This window comes from Epinephelus moara, chromosome 16, assembly GCF_006386435.1.
Source record: "Epinephelus moara isolate mb chromosome 16, YSFRI_EMoa_1.0, whole genome shotgun sequence".
In the NCBI taxonomy this organism is placed as follows: Eukaryota; Metazoa; Chordata; class Actinopteri; order Perciformes; family Serranidae; genus Epinephelus; species Epinephelus moara.
Genome location: NC_065521.1, coordinates 14,495,314 through 14,512,565, shown reverse-complemented (window position 1 = coordinate 14,512,565; position 17,252 = coordinate 14,495,314). Strand labels below are relative to the sequence as shown.

General features: G+C 44.1%; 1 long non-coding RNA gene and 1 pseudogene across 1 annotated transcript; one reads left to right on the top strand and one right to left on the bottom strand.

The window, feature by feature from the left end:
* Nucleotides 1-4,498: 4,498 nt before the first annotated feature.
* On the bottom strand, nucleotides 4,499-5,480 carry LOC126403315 (uncharacterized). Its single transcript, XR_007571308.1, has 3 exons — nucleotides 5,371-5,480; nucleotides 4,879-5,049; nucleotides 4,499-4,712 (listed from the first exon to the last, which is right to left on the bottom strand). It is a non-coding gene; the product is annotated as an uncharacterized LOC126403315 (long non-coding RNA).
* Nucleotides 5,481-5,768: 288 nt separating this feature from the next.
* On the top strand, nucleotides 5,769-9,171 carry LOC126402140 (uncharacterized; annotated as a pseudogene).
* The last annotated feature ends 8,081 nt before the right edge of the window (nucleotides 9,172-17,252 follow it).

Here is a 17,252-nt window from a genome sequence, read left to right as displayed (position 1 = left end):
GCACTTTAGAAACATTGATATGATACGCATGAAATCTACAAATGTACCATATGCATGGTTTCCAGAAACATAGTATGCCAACACTTTCTTTTGGCGACTGAAATGGGTCACACCAGACCAGGTTTAGCCACGTGTATTGAATTGAGCAAAGAAGAATGAATGTGCTGTCCTCTTTCCAAAGTTGCATAGACTGGCTTAATGTGAATATATTTAACCTCTCTGTTTACTCCAATTGGAACTAAATAACTGAGAAAGATCTCTTGCACTACATACAGTGACTACTACTACAGTAAGTGCTACAAATAATAATATCAAGATTTCACAATGGATACAGTAAACTCTGTAATTAGAGGATCAACAGAAACCGCAAGGATTTGAACCTGTGATCTACTGCCTGACACTTACACAACTAAGCCACAGCACCACTGTGAGAATCTACTGACTGTGTTGTCAGTGGTGAACACTGCCTGTAAAATGAGTCCCCCTCACATCCTTTAAAATTAGATGTTTTAATGATTATGTTGTGAATACACAACTGATATGACAGCATACATTACCCAGAAACACACAGTGTATACAACAGCACTGGCAAGAGCACAGCCCTGAACATTAAGTAAATCCCAGTGATGTAACATGTCTGGCTCTAGACAGTCCACTTCTATCTCCTGTGTAAATAGGCAACTGTTTGCTTAAATAAGAGCCACGCCAACTTTATAATGTAATAATGATGTGTCTGTAATCACTCCCTATTTAGTGAAAGTGCACTATATTTACCCTCCTTCATTTTATTTGAGTGTTTATGCACTATGTAATGCCGTCACGAAAGAAAAAAAAAGTTGTTTTCGTGGCATGTACACTACGTTCTGCTTACAATCCCACAATGCAAAGTGTTGCATTTTATAGATGCAGAAACTGACGTTGTGTAACTCTACACCTGCCAGTGATGATGCAAATATTGCAGCATTAAGTTACTATGGAACTGAGATATTACCTTCACTTGGCTTTTAATATAAAGCCATCTGTCACTTACATCATAAAAGTAGAAATGTTTTTCATTATCTTTTCTGGTATGTATTTTAAAGGTCAAAATAAAATCCTATGTATAAAGGTAAGATTAAGTGACTCATTCAAATATTTGGTCTGTCTACTTTTTTTCCACATATAGCTCAGGGGGGGAGAGAAACAGTCTTTCCCGTAAGGTTGCATAAGGAACATAAAGCTGGGAAACGTGAGAAATGTCGATGTAAGATTTGTACCACATGGCAAATTTGCATGGAAATTACAACCCCATTTTTTTGCTCTCCCCTCATCCAGACTCTTTCATTTTCTTCCCACCATTACTCCCCCTCCTTCACAACACTTTAAAGAATGTTTTCTGCCTCTGAGCGTGTTTGCTGAGTCATTGTGTAAAAAGCACAGAGGTAGCAGCTAAGAAAGAGGTAGCAGCTAACAGCCGGAGCAAGCTGTGTATGTGTCTGTGCAGTGCCTGTTGTGGGTATAGATCATGTTGATTTATGAGTGAGTGCAGCCTCAGAGGCATTCTGGGATGCAACAGGAGGATTTAATTCAACACATCTGGATCTGAACTGCACTCTGTTGGCTGCTCGTCTCCAGGTTTAGCATCAATGCTTCTTTTTTCTGTTGATGTCTGTAGGTCTTTATCTGAGAGACAAAAAAAACTCAGGTTACTTATGTTACTAGAAACCAATTACCTACAACAGGCGTACTTAAACACTGCCATACTGAGCATGTTTGAATATACAACAGCAGACTCAAATTAGTCTCATACCACGCTGGCAACTTAAAAGAATACTAACCTCCCAGATGACCCATTGTGTATCAATTACTCACCCTGTGTGATGTTGAATTCATAAGGAAAACTTTGTTTTTCTCTCATGCTTCTAGTGAACAAAGAATCCAGAAACTGAGAAAGTAAAGGAGTGTCCACGTTTAACGACAGCGAAACTAAATCAAAACATCCATTTAAAAATGCTCACACAAGTCGTGCAGTATAATCCAAGTCTCAGTTATCCAGCTGTATGCTCAGTACTTACCAAGCACATGGATTTTCACCAAAACCTTACTATTCGAAACAAAAAACACAGGCAAGAAATGTGTTTGGGAAACACTGATCCTACAACAGGATAAATGAGATTTGGGTTACACCTATAGTGATTATAAGTCAGACAGTTACTGGAGACATACATAAATAAACCAGTTATTCAGTTTCCTGCTGTTTGTTGTTCAAGCCAGAGTTGCATTTCTAGAGAGAAACAAGGAGGCTACTTGTGGTTTAGTCTCAGCCACTTTCATTAACCCCTACACTTGTTTACAGCAAACAAGCACTGATTAACAATTTGAAATGTATTGATGGTTAAAAAAAAGGCAAATTTTCATAGATGTTGTCACTCTGTGGTTTACATCAGTGGTTCCCATCTGGTCCAGCCACAAGGTCCAGATTTCTCTTTAGTCGTTAGTTCCAGTAGCACACAGTTTAATATATTCAGCGTCATACTTGCATTTGAACATGTTGTCAAGGGGAACTGCCCATTGGTCCGACAGCCCATTGGTCCGACATCCCATTGTTCTGACCATATTAAACCCATTGTTCCGAAGTCCGTTCTAAAATCATCATGATGCCCTGTGGTTAAGGTCTGGTTAGGTTTTGGCACAAAAACCACTTGGTTAGGGTTAGGAAAAGATCATGGTGTGGGTTAAAATGAAAAATAAAGTGACAAACACATAAGCTGTGAGCCTGCTTCGTCTCAAGCCTTTCCCAGCTGACCCAGAGCCGGTCGCGGCGCACCATCAAGGCAGAAATACGTCCGCCGGGAGCCGTTCAGCACCGCAGACAGTCGGACTAATGGGATGTAGGACCAATGGGCTGTCGGACCAATGACATGGACCCGTTGTCAAGCTAGTTTGTTGTCTCTGTCAAGTAGCTGTGTGTTAGTTGCTCACTCTACAGCAGGAAAAGGCACTTGGAAATAAAAGCTCTGTGACGGAAATTCACTGTACTTCAAAATAAGGTGTGCTTTTTTTACAAACTTGATACATTCGAGAGTCACGTGCAGTCCATATAGAAAGGACCCATGACCCACCACTGTTTAAAGGGACCCACTGTTTTATATTATGTTATGTGATTTGCGATTAATATGTACAATTCCTGTCATGCACACAGGATGTGTAACTTTGGAGTCAGTGAGTTAGCTTCAGGCTACATCAGGAGCCGGTTGCACCACCTCTCACTAAGTGTTTACTAACCTTAGTAAAAGTGTAAGTGTTTACTAAATCAAGATTTAGTCATTACTAAATTAAAATGGGTTGCACCAATTTTTATAGGAATCACGTAGAGCTAGTAATTACTAAATGTTTACTAAATATTTACACCTACCCTAAGGGTTGTGTAACTGTTACCTAGTTACCTAGTTTGCCGACACAGGATCAAAACCAACTGAAGAAAACAGCTACTATGGCTCGTTTAGAGAGGCTTGCTCTACAAAACAGAGAACCTGCCATTAGGACTCGTTTAGAGAGGCTTGCTCTACAAAACAGAGAACCTGCCATTAGGAAAAGGGTTTTGAGAGACCGAATCCACCCTTTGGATGTGTACGATGACTTCGATATTTACTGTCGGTACCGGTTCAGGCGCGACCAGATAATGCGGATCACGGACATGCTGGCTCCGGCAATTGAGCACGGGTCCGAGTCAAACGGGGTTCTACCTCCGTCGCTACAAGTGACAATCGCGTTGCGATACTTCGCTACGGGGTCGATGCAGAATGTGGTTGGGGACACGATCCAAGTCCACAAAAGTACTGTGTGCCGGGCAGTGCGTCAGGTGGCGCTGGCGTTGTGTGGGCACCTCAACGACTACGTGCAGCTGCCCTCGGGAGTGAGACAGGACGTGGTGAGGCAGAAATATCATAACATTGCCGGCTTCCCGGATGTGGTGGGATGTGTCGATGGGACACATTTCAAAATAAAAGCGCCCAGCGACCACGAAAACGCCTATGTCAACAGGAAAGGTTTTCATTCGCTGAATGCCCAGCTTGTTTGTGACCCCGATCTAATTTTGACTAATTGTGTTATTAAATGGCCCGGCTGTAAGCATGACAGCTTTATACTGCGACAATCCAGCATCTATACAGACTTTGAGGAGGGCAGAGCCACAGGGATGCTGTTGGGTGATTCGGGCTNTTTAAATTATTGGCCAACAGACTAAATTACAGATATAAGTAATGAAAATACAAATAATAAAAATACAATTAAAAAAAAAGCAATCACACATTTCCTCTACAGTCCATTCTGAAGCAACAGCTTTGGGAGAATGCCAATGGGGCTCTATATCTCTGTGACCGAAAAGGAGTAGCCTAATGGCTTTAAGTGCTCCTGCAGTTTGATTATTTCTAGATTTATTTTTACTTTTTCAAGATCAATTTTTTCCTTTTCAGCTATGATTTTTTTGGTTTCTTCCTCAGTTTTTATTAATTCAGCTTTAAAAACTTTTGCCCTCAATGCATCAATGTCATCCTCCTTTGAAAAACTGGAAGCTCTCTTGCCCACCCGCTGCAGTGGTCTTGGTGTGGCATGGGCAGGGGTAGAGGCACCTTCCTGGGGAGGGTGGGTCTGTCCTGCTTCGACTGCTTCTTCGACGTTGAGCTGGTAGACTGGTGGTTCTGGGCTTCTGGCTGTCTGGGTGTTTTGGGTGGCTGACGGGTGAGATAGAGCAGGATATGAATACATTTCATATAGATATACAGATACATTATAGTATTGTATGTCTGAATAATTCTATTTCTATACAGTATTTATAATGATTGTACATGAATACATTTTCAGGTTGGAAAAACATGACTTCAGGCAAGACTTACATACCTGATAGAGCTGTCTCTGGCCTGCTGATTGATTGAGTCACTTGCTGGTAGCTAAGTCCGCTTTCAATCCCTCCAGCACCTCCACCAACACCTACTACCGCAGGCGAATCCTCCCCAGTTACATCCAGGACTAAGTTGGAATATGGCCCAATGTCTGCCTTTTTGCCTCCACCTGGGGGTAGGGGACAATATTTTCCAATCAATATTTATGGCAATAAATGATCATTAACTAACAATGACATTATTTTGAAATATTTCTGATCTTTTAAAAGGCTATACATAATTTACAGCCTTAGTCACTGACTTAGCGCAGTGCCCTCTCATGACAGTACTGGGTCAATGCAATAAACAGTCGATAGGCCTACAATACTTTTTCAAACAGTTTTATAGATGCAGACAGGGTTTGAATAATATTGTATTGTATTAATTAATTATGATATTGACTGATATGAAGAAGTATACAGATTTTGAGCATATCATCAAGTAGCATTACCTGTGGGGAAGTTTTTGGTCCTTGGGTAGTCCTCTATGGCCTGCGTCCGTAGGTCGCTCCACTTTTTTTTTTACTTCCTTCACCTCCCTGTGTTCCACCCCTTTTGAGTTTAGTCTAGTTTTAGAACTAGTTGATCTGGCCAAGCCAGTGACCTCCGGGAATAGGCCGGATGACGACCATGAAAAGTATGGCGACTGCTGGTGAGACAACCGACAACTGGAAAGACAGTAACCGGGGCAGTGAGGGCCAGCAACCCAAGTTGCAACTCCCGTGAGGGTGCACCCACAAGCAAGCTACGGAGAACCCTATTGAATCATACCCCCAGGGGTGCCCGAGAGGGGGGGAGGATGAGCACCCCAACAGGACGGACAAACAGGCAACGACCCCTGCTAACGGTGATGAGTGCAGTCTGTCCATGTGGCAAAGTCTGCAAGAACCAGCGTGGTCTGAAGATCCACCAGACCAAAATGAAATGTTTGACGGGGAAGCAGGTGGTGCAACGCACAGGTCCAGTACCTGGCGAGACGCAGGAGGAGCCCGGCCGGGAGTCAACCCACAGTGCCCAGACCCTCCACGCTCCACAAGCCCCGCCCTGTGTCAGGCATTCCGAACATCTCCGGGTCATGTGGCCTGCTGCCAACAAGGAAAGAGAGTGGCTCCAGTTTGACGAAGATCTGGACCAAGTCCTTAAAGCTACTGCCAGGGGAGATGCAGACCAGAAATTGTGGACGATGTCTGCAATTATCATCAGCGTTGGTGCTGAAAGGTTTGGCATAAAGGAACATCAGCCAACCAGAGGCCTAGGGGAGCCAAACAGACGGGAGGTGAAGATCAGCCAGCTTCGGCAGGAGCTTAGACTGCTTGGGCGGCAGTTTAAGCAGGCAAGGGAGGAGGAGAAGGCCGGGCTGGCAGAGCTCCGAAACATCCTGAGGAAAAAACTCACGACCCTCCATCGAGCTGAGTGGCATAGGAGAAGGGAGTAGGGAGAGAGCCAGAAAACTGGCAGCCTTCATCTCGAACCCCTATGGCTTCACCAAGAAGATCCTCGGGCAAAAAAGAAGTGGCCAACTTGCCTGCACAGAAGAGGAGGTCAACAAGTACCTCAGTGCCACCTACAGTGACAGCGCAAGAGAGGAAGATCTTGGGCCATGCAGGACCTTGATAACTCCGCCAGAACCCACCTCGGCATTTAACACCATGGAGCCAACTTTGAAAGAAGTTGAGGAGGTTGTCAAAGCAGCTAGATCCAGCCAGCACCAGGCCCCAGCGGAGTGCCATATGTTGTCTACAAGAGATGCCCCAGACTCTTGAAGCGACTATGGACGATCCTCAAAGTCATCTAGAGAAGGGGGAAGGTGGCACAGCAGTGGAGATACGCAGAGGGTGTCTGGATTCCAAAGGAGGAGAGCTCAAGTACCATCGAGCAGTTCAGGATCATCTCACTCCTCAGTGTCGAGGGCAAGTTATTCTTTAGTATCGTTGCCCGGCGCATGACGGAGTTCCTCCTGAGGAACAGTTGTATCGATACCTCTGTGCAGAAGGGGGGAGTCCCAAAGGTTCCAGGTTGCATCGAGCATACAGGAGTCGTCACCCAGCTGATCCGGGAGGCACGGGAAGGCAAAGGAGACCTGGCAGTCCTTTGGCTCGACCTTGCCAATGCCTACGGGTCTATCCCACACAAGCTGGTGGAAACCTCGCTTGACCGACACCACGTTCCAGGCAAGATCAAGGACCTCATACTGGACTATTACAGCTGCTTCAGTTTGAGAGTCACTTCCGGAACAGAAACATCCGCATTTCATCGGCTTGAGAAGGGCATTATCACTGGATGCACCATTTCAGTGATATTGTTTGCCTTGGCCATGAATATGCTGGTGAAGTCAGCAGAGGTGGAGTGCAGAGGCCCACTCACCAACTCAGGTATGCGGCAGCCCCCCATCAGAGCATTTATGGATGATCTGACAGTGACTACAACATCAGTCCCGGGCTGTAGATGGATCCTTCAAGGCCTTGAGCGTCTCATTAGCTGGGCCCGGATGAACTTCAAGCCAGCCAAGTCCAGGTCCCTGGTGGTGAAGAAGGGGAAGGTCACAGACCAGTTTCGCTTCTCACTAGGAGGCACCCAGATTCCATCTGTGGGAGAGAAGCCAGTTAAGAGCCTGGGCAAGATCTACGACTGCACCTTGAAGGACACCGCAGCACTCCAAGCAACATCAGAGGAGTTGGGAACCTGGCTGACGGCAGTGGATAAGTCAGGATTACCAGGCAAGTTTAAAGCCTGGATCTACCAACATGGCATTCTGCCACGACTTCTCTGGCCACTGCTGGTCTATGATGTGCCACTGACCACCGTGGAGTGCTTCGAGAGGAAGGTCAGCTGTTTCCTGCGGAAGTGGTTGGGCTTACCACGAAGCCTCAGCAGCATCGCCTTGTACGGGAGGAACAACAAGCTGAAACTGCCCTTCAGTAGTCTGACAGAGGAGTTTATGGTCACCCGAGCAAGAGAGGTGCTGCTGTATAGGGACTCCAGTGACGTCAAAGTCTCCTCGGCTGGCATAAAAGTAAGAACCAGCAGAAAGTGGAAGGCTCACGAGGCAGTCAACCAGGCTGAGTCCCGCTTGCGACACAGGGAGCTGGTGGGAACAGTGGCGTCCGGATGGTCAGGTCTCGGGAGCAACCCAAGACCTCACTTCAACAAGGCCCAGGGAAAGGAAAGGTGTCAGCTGATCCAGGAGGAGGTCTGAGCAGGGGTGGAGGAAGCCCGCTGCACTAGGACAGTAGGGATGCGGCAGCAGGGGGCATGGACCCGATGGGAGGAGGCAGCTGACCAGCAGGGGGCATGGACCCGATGGGAGGAGGCAGCTGACCGGAAGATATCGTGGACAGAGCTATGGTGATCTGAGCCACACCGGATCAAGTTCCTCATCCAGTCGGTGTACGTGAGCCACACCGGATCAAGTTCCTCATCCAGTCGGTGTACGATGTCCTCCCAAGCCCGTCCAACCTGTTCCACTGGGGCCTGGCTGAGAATTCACTGTGCCCTCTCTGCCAGAGTGCTGGATCGCTGGAGCACATCCTGAGCTGCTGCCCAAGGGCGCTGGGGGACGGGCGCTACCGCTGGCGCCATGACCAAGTGTTGCAGGTCATCGCAGAGGTCATCAGCACAGGGATCTCCACCAGTAAAATCGCAGAGGTCATCAGCACAGGGATCTCCACCAGTAAACACCAACAACCAACAAGGCAGTCCATCACCTTTGTTAGGGCTGGGGAAAAGCCAGAGCAGTGCCGGAGTCAAGCAGGGGGGCTGCTGGCAACAGCTCGAGACTGGCAGCTAAAAGTCGACCTAGGGAGACAGCTCAAATTCCCGGAGAACATCGCAGTGACCACACTCAGGCCAGACATGGTCCTGGTGTCAGAAACAACTAGGCAAGTCGTCCTGCTGGAGTTGACTGTTCCCTGGGAAGACCGGATGGAGGAGGCCTTTGAGAGGAAGAGGGCCAAGTATGAGGAGCTGGCAGGCGAATGCCGAAGCAGAGGATGGAGGACCCGATGCAACCCCATCGAGGTCGGGTGCAGAGGATTCATAGGCCAGTCTCTCATCAGAGCACTCAGGATTTTGGGAGTGAAGGGACAGCACAACAGAAGAGCCATCAAAAACATTACTGACGCGGCAGAAAAGGCGTCCAGATGGCTGTGGATCAAGCGGGGAGATCCGTGGACAACCAAAGCTACTTAGACACAAGCCGGGACTGATCACCCCGGCTGGGTCGCCTGGGCGAGGGTGTCTGTTGTGAGACCTGAAACACCCAGTGAACCCAGGATACAACACTGATGATGTGTCTAAGTTGCACCGAAAGTGTATTTTAGAACTAGTTAATCATGTCTGTTACTAATTGCCATTTATCATTTTTATTTCTTATCGTTACAGTATTGTTTAGCTTTGATTCTAATAATTTGTTATTATCTTTCATGAAACTAATTAGAATGAGAATCTCCTCATGGGTGAAATTCTTCTTCCGTGGCCTCTTGTCCTCTCCTCCTGTCATTTTTTAACCTACTAAATAGAAAAACACATTGCTAACATTAGACAAAAGACACATCAAGCATATGCAGTTTAAATATGTAACCTAAAATGTTCTTAAGTGTGTTACATATGATACGATAGTAGTGATCATACACGGCAACAGAGCAACCATCTTGATGTAAATAAACGATCTTTGGCCGATCATGTGACAGCTCACAGCTTCCCCATTGGATTTTAGCCCGTCATGTGACGGCACACGGGTCCCTATTGGACACCCGATCCTACCGGCTTGACTGCTCGGCTTCCGGGTAACGTTAAGCTACAAACACCGATGGGATCGATGTAAACAAAGGCTGAAGTGTCCCGCTTTCATTAAAAAAAGAATTACGTCGCTCTCATTTTCCGCTTCGGAAAGAGTACGGCTATACCCCGGTATCACCGGTGATGACGGCGACCTCTAAGAAACGGTGCATGTACTACAGTTTCTGTCGGAGTCGCACTGATGCGACTGAATGTAATTTTCTATTCGCACTGGAAATTATCAAAACAGTTGCACTGTCGAGCCCTGCCACTAACGTTACAGAGTAGCCAAAAGTTAACGGTTGTTTTCCGTTGTTACTCTACCTAACGTTAGGCTCCCAGATAGAAACTGACTTAATGTTTAACCCATTTGACATTAATTCAACGTTGAATCAATATGCTATCTGGGCGAATGTTATGCATCCCACAACGACAACGTTAGCGTGATGTTTATCGTTTTAATATACACTGGATTAGCTGCAATAGTAGCCTTAACAACCTGTGCCACTAACGTAACAGAGCAGCCAAAAGTTAACGGTTGTTTTCCGTTGTTACCCTAACTTACCTAACGTTAGGCTCCCAGATAGAAACTGACTTAACTTTTAACCCATTTGACACTAATTCAACGTTGAATCAAAATGCTATCTGGGCGAATGTTATGCATCCCAAAACGACAACGCTACACAGTTTGTATGATACATATCGTTTACGGTAGGCTACTTACCGACTGAAGAGACTGTGGAGTATCTTGCCCGGCTGCGCCCAGCTGTTCCTGTGTACATTCTGCTCCGCACGCTGATTGGGTAGCCAAGTTGTTGTCGTCACGTCATGCGACTAGTAACCACTTACGCATCTACTAGATACGGGATTGCGTAAACTGGTCTGGTGCAACCGAAATTAGTAAACAACTAGTTGCAAACTAGCTAGTAATTCCTAAGGGTTTAGTAGTGGTTTAGTAATTACTAAATCCTGAATTTAGTAGAGAGATACACCAAACTGGTGTAACCCCACCCAGAACTGCCTTTAGTTTAAAGTTGCTTACATTTTGGCTAACCAATCATGGATTGCAATACTGTGGTAGCCACTAGCAGTTGCTGTCTGTTCAGTAACTGGGTATGTACAAGCAACTTGATACTGAAGAAAAAGTCTACTACTACTACTACTACTACTGTATGCGTGTCAGATAAACAGTTACCCTGTTTCTGGCTTCATAAGTGAGGTTGGCCCCTTGTTGCATTCAAATCATGGTAAAAGATTTGAAATTTGAGCAATGAAAAAATGATCTGAGCTGTATGAATCTGTCCTCATACTGAACTTTAAACTTCAGGTCTGCTGCAGGTTAAAGTTAAACCTCAGCTGCAGCAGTTTACTTGTTTTGCACAGGACACAGACACTGTGTCCAGACTAATCTGCAAGTGCAGTTTAAAGGTCCAGTGTGTTGGATTGATGGGCATCTATTGGCAGAAATGGAATATATATATATCAACACCTATGTTTTCATTAGTGTATAATCACCTGAAATTAGGAATAGTTGTGTTTTCATTACCTTAGAACGAGCTGTTTGTCTTCATACGGAGAAGGTCCTCTTTCTCAGAGTCCGCCATGTTGTTTTATAGTAGCCCAAAATGGACAAACAAAACACGGGTTCTAAATAGGGCTATTCACATTTTTGTGTCGGCCACCGTAGTTCTACACGCTTGGTACACAGGTGAAGCTTCAGTTGGTTGATATCTGCAGCCTCACCGCTAAATGGCACTAAATCCTACACACTCAACCTTTAAACTACAGCTTCTGAGGGCACAGCGATTGGGTTTAAGTGATCATGTGATTTACAGGAGACAACACAGATTTACACCTGTCTCAAATATTTAACCACAGCTAAACTAATGACAGCAACATCCCCAGTACATTTCTGAAATTCCAGCTGTAGGTTTATGACATCTGTGTGTTCTGGTTGCATTAACACAATGTGATTTTTGATGCACATTGCTAATCAGATGCTGAGGATTAACCTACTGTATGCTCAAAAAACTGACAAAGTGGCTGGTGAACATAACTAGTAGCTTTACATTCAGATATCCCTCAGGATTTAATGACTCAAATGGGATGATAATGTGGCTCTAAGTCTAACTGAGCTAACATGTTAGCTTTAAAGACGTGTATCAGCTGGGGAGGATGTCAGGGCTTTGTATATGTCAGCTTGACCTTGTAATATTCTGCGTCCTCGTGGCCAAACACTGACTAATGCAGCTTTAACATCTGATGGTTTTTGAGCAATGATAAACTGTCATTTTGTCCTCTGAATGGCTTTAACATTGCCCCTTTTTACATCAAATGTTAGCTTGGTAATCTGTGTTAAGAATGCCTTGAATAGACATTTTTTGACGACATAAAAATGTATTTCTTTATCCATTATTTTTAAATATAAATAAACAGCCTCCTCCAAAGTTGCTGGGTGACCAACAGCTGTGTGTACTCTTCACGCTGTGTGTCAATGTATTTGAGGGAGCAGGAGAAACAGACACTGTACACAAATCTGAAGGTCAGACGCCAGTTACCCTGCAGCAAACTACAACAGACCATGTGCTGATTTGACATGTGGGATCTGATGATAACTGTTATGTAACTGCTTACAACTCTCAGCCAAGTTCAGACCCAGTGTGTGAATGAATGCTCATGTGTGTGTTTGAGAGAGAAAGGAGTAACATGCGAATGACAGAACAAAAGGGAACACATGTAACAAGAGCGTTGCAACAGCGGTGAAATCTCACTGTCAGATTCTGTCAGCAAAAGAGAGAAGTGTGTGTGTGTGTGTGTGTGTGTGTGTGTGTGTGTGTGTTACCCTCACAGCCTGCCTGTACTTTCTCACATGGCAACAGTTGAGGTTTTCCTTTGAGACAATTATAACTTTGTTACATGTGCTGTCTGTACTACGAGCAGCATTTAAAAGTAAAAGGCAGGTTGGACGTATATATTGTTCCGATATACATCATTCCAAAAGCTGTATTTTTGTTTTTTGTGTGTTGTTTAATGGATCCTGTCATTATGTTCTATACGGATGGTTCTGAGACAGGCAAGTCTTCTATTCGATAGCCTAGTTTCTTTCAGTTCAGATTAAACATAATTATTTTCCCATTATCCCCCTCACTGTTATGTTTCATGGACACCTCGCATGCTCAAAATTGCATGGTTGTGGTCCATTGAATGTGCTTGAATACATATTTTTGGCCATGACAGCAGTATTGATTTACGAATACAATTTATTAAGTTGGTAGGTTGCTCTACCACATAGGTCCAGATTATAACATCACAACAACTATTGAATGAATTGTCAATTTTACACAGGCATTCATGGTCTCCGTAGGATGTATTCTGCTGACTTTAGTGATCCCCAGACTTGTCTTTAGCGCCAGTATTGGGTTTGTCAATTCATCCAACTGGTTTCTGATTAAATACCTGTAAAACCTAAGACATGATAAGATAAATGTATTGAGTCAGCTGATGGGAAATTTGGTTGCCTCAGCGGTACACTGTGTGGGTCAAAGTTTGAACTTATCTTGTGAAATATTACAACATCTACTGGACTGGCACAACTGGCATGGGTTCTAGAGGATGAATCCTACTTTTGTGATCCCATTCTTTTCTTGTTGCACTGTGGTTTGTGGCTTTGGGTGAAGGGCCTTTACAACTGGTTGGATTGCCATGAAACTGTCCTGTTCAATAATCAATTTTCAACATTAATTTACCCCATTAGGGTCAGTTGTTACAATTTTGATGACACCTTTTCATCTAGCCCTATCATCAGGTTGTAATTTGTCTGCTTTGTTTTATGACCAAATACCAAGTCTTAGCTTTGTTTTGTTTACTTTCTGTTTTATGTTCAGTCCTAATTAGCGTATGTTAGTATGCTAACAGGCTAAACCATGCATGTATAAAAACAACTGGATACATCCTTTAAAGTGGGGCCCCATAAATTCCTACAAAATTACCTGGATGGTCGGCACTGCTTTCGTACTATGTTGGCCATTGAACAGGGGGAGCGTATCTATGTTTCCCGGGTTCTAAGTTTCCCGGGTTCCATGTTCCCCACTTAACCCTGCAAAAAAGGTTCTATGTCCCCCGCTTACACAAAAAAGGTTCTGTGTTTCCCGGGTTCTATGTTTCCCGCTCAACCAAGCGGGAAACATAGAACCCTTTTTGGTTGAGCGGGGAACATAGAACCCGGGAAACATAGGGATGATCCCCCACAAGGGAGCATGTAACACACATCAAGTGCCACCCTTAGCACACAGTGGATGTGTTGCACTGCAGCTTGTCAACAGATGACCACGCATAGTTATTACTACTTTTACTGAAGGATCTGTACTTCTTCCACCTCTGTGTTAGCTTAAAACCATGTGTGGAGAGCCCCTGATTAAACTTGATTTCTCACCTGAAGAGCCGATCTCCAGAGTTATGACTCACCAGGCAATATCATTTTGGCCATTGACTTTATAATGACGAGATCGTGGGTAATTTAGCTTGGGATATTTCTTGACCTCGAGTTGCTCATCATCCATTCTTCACCACACACGAGACATAAACAGCAACAGAGCTCTCTTTATGCATCCATGGTGAGGAGAGGAGTAGAGCTGCCACGGGAGCAGAGAAGAAGAGTTGCTACGGGAGCTGGTATGTACAAGCAGAAAACGAGTGGGGAAAAATCCATTTAATTCTTGGGGAACCAAGGCTGGAACCAGCTGGCGCATCCAGGAGTGCTGACGCTTGTCTAGCAGGTGTTATTTGGCCTTTAGCCCTCCACTAACTTAAAAGGGGATGAAATAATTAAATCTTTCGACTCTAAGACTATGGGAAATATCTTTTTTGGCCATGCTGCACCACATGACCACTTAACTAAGTTGGTGAACATGGTAAACATTATATCTGCCTAACATCAGCATGTTAGCATTGTCACTGTGAGCATGTAAGCCTACTGATACTAGGCCTATTGATGTTCACATTTAGCTTAAAGCACAACTAAATATGGCTTTTATTCTACACAATAGATCTGTTTAAATTCCACTTCATACATAATTTCCCACATTAATTGACTGAGGTTGCCACCCTATATTTTTTATTTACATTTCAAGAATGTAACAGATTTATATGGTGTTATAGTAAGTGTAAAATGCACATAAAGTGAATTACAGGAAGTGGTTAGGAGCCTAGAAACGTAGTGTTGACAGTCAAAGGAAATGTAACATCTGTTTTAATATTTTTTTTACACATTGGATTTTTTCACCTAAAGCATGTCAGATATGTGCATTTCATGATGAAAAAATAATTCAAGGCAGTAGAAAAAAGTGTTTTTTACATATGTCGGCTGGGTCTCAGGCACACAGTGTTCTTTTCCTCTGATTGTCTAGGCAGCTGGTACACATATATAGCCATATAGTGCGCTGATATGGGTCTCTAAGGTCCAGCGAAATGCCAGCACAGTTCATTTCATTAGACTGCAACAATGGGACTGGTACTTCATTTACACACAGGGGCGCAAGCAGGAGAAACTCTCTAATACACACATAGATGAAGAAACACACTCAACAGACACAAAACTCACCAGGTTGCACGTTGTACAGCAGGCATAGGAAATGTGTAGGTTGCTAAGTATTTACATACCGTACACAGGCACACACACATACACACTCACGTGGAGGAATACTCCTGTATGTCCACAATGGGAAGCTAACCAGGCAACTGAGAGCCAAATTTATGGCAGCAGGAGGTGATGGAGTCCACTCTCCAGCAATTTGGCTATTCATGTGTTTGAAAGAGCCCACATGTCTTACATAATTCCCACAGGACACTACGTAATGAGTGGACACAAAGAACCTTCCTGAGGATGGAACCTCTGTAGCTGACAGGAATCTTGCTGTGGCATTTTCATGACTGACTTCAACTCTGCAGCTCCCTTTTTCTGCAGTATCTGTGCTTTGCCTGTGTATTGTCTTATGTGTCACAGTCTCTTACAGGTTTATTAGCAGCAGCCAGCGCTCAGTGTAAAAAGAGACACTCATCATCATTTGCCCTGGAGAAAAGCTTCACTGCACACAAGTTTGGCCTGTGATCCCAAGTGAGCCAATTTAGCACCAAGCCAGTCACAGCTTATCACAAATTATGTGCTTGTTTATGTACAAAATGATCTCAATCAAAAACATGCCTCTGTGTTACAGCATTACACTTCATGCAGTTAAGACATGGAAAATTGCCTTAGGGGAATGTTTAAGTGATTATCAGGAGCCACATAACCATCAGCCCTCAGTAAAAGTTTTGGCTTGCTTATCTGAAAAAAGTTTCCATTGAGACTAGTAGCAATCATACTTCAATAAAAACTGTTGAGAGCAAGGTCTATGGATTAATAACAGGCCACTGTGTTTGATCAGATGTGTGCAATTAAAAAAAACAACTCAATTACAAGTAGAAGTTCTGCACTGAAAATGCTACCAGAGTATAAGTACAGTAGTACTGTCAGCAAACTATGCAGTAGAATCCCTCATGTTAGCGTTATATCTTATTACTTATTGTAATATAACAGGCAGTATTTTAATGCTCAAGCTGGTTGAGAGGAAATTAATTAAATGGTTAGTGTAAATAGTTTGGGTAGTGTAGTAGTATAACTAATTACGAATAAAATGTCAGTAATAATATTACAGTTACCCCAAAACCAAATAACGTCTTACATTGTTACTTTTGTTATCACATCACTACTGGTGTGAAATACAACATCAGATCAGTAGACTCGTTTTGGGGATTGTCGCACTGTGCAGACACACCAGCATGAAGCAGCAAGCTAGTTTTGAAGATGAGAACGCTTACTGGAAATATGTTACTTTAATTTTGTTGTGAGGAAAGAAGACAAGAACAGTGTTGCTCCAGGTAGTCGTACTAAAACATTTTCCACTGCAAAACACGTCCCCAAACCTTCGGTCTGACGCACTATGACTGACAGCACAACAATGTGAAGATCCAGGAAATACACCCCACCAAAGGTGAGCCCGCCTTGGCCATGGACATCAGCTGTTGCCCGAAATTAGCTAAACAACCAAACTGGATTTTAATTGTGGGCAGCTGCAGGCTACAAAGAAGTAATGAAGCCTGTGGCTGGATATATTGTGAATGAAATGTTGCTCTACAAGTGATTCTCCGTTTTCCAGGCAAAACCTTGGGAAAATATCGGTCACAGACAACAGAAGACCCCCAAGTAACAACAAAAAAAAATTATTTGCATACTATCTAGCCTTAGCTACACATTCCGGTGATTAGCCTGACATTTACACAGAGGCACACATCTGAATTTTGAGGAGATATGCAATTGCCAATTTTATGGGGTGTAACGGGGAAAAAAAAACAGCAAAATGACAGAAGGTACAGAAGGAGCCAAGGTTTAACATTAATGCTTGTACAGAGCAAGTAAACTCTGTGTTCAGGCAAGTGTAATGCCCAGTGGTGTAGTGGACGGTATACGCGGATATACAGGGTAATACCCTCCTCTATCTCTAGCTGTTTACTGTAAACCCAA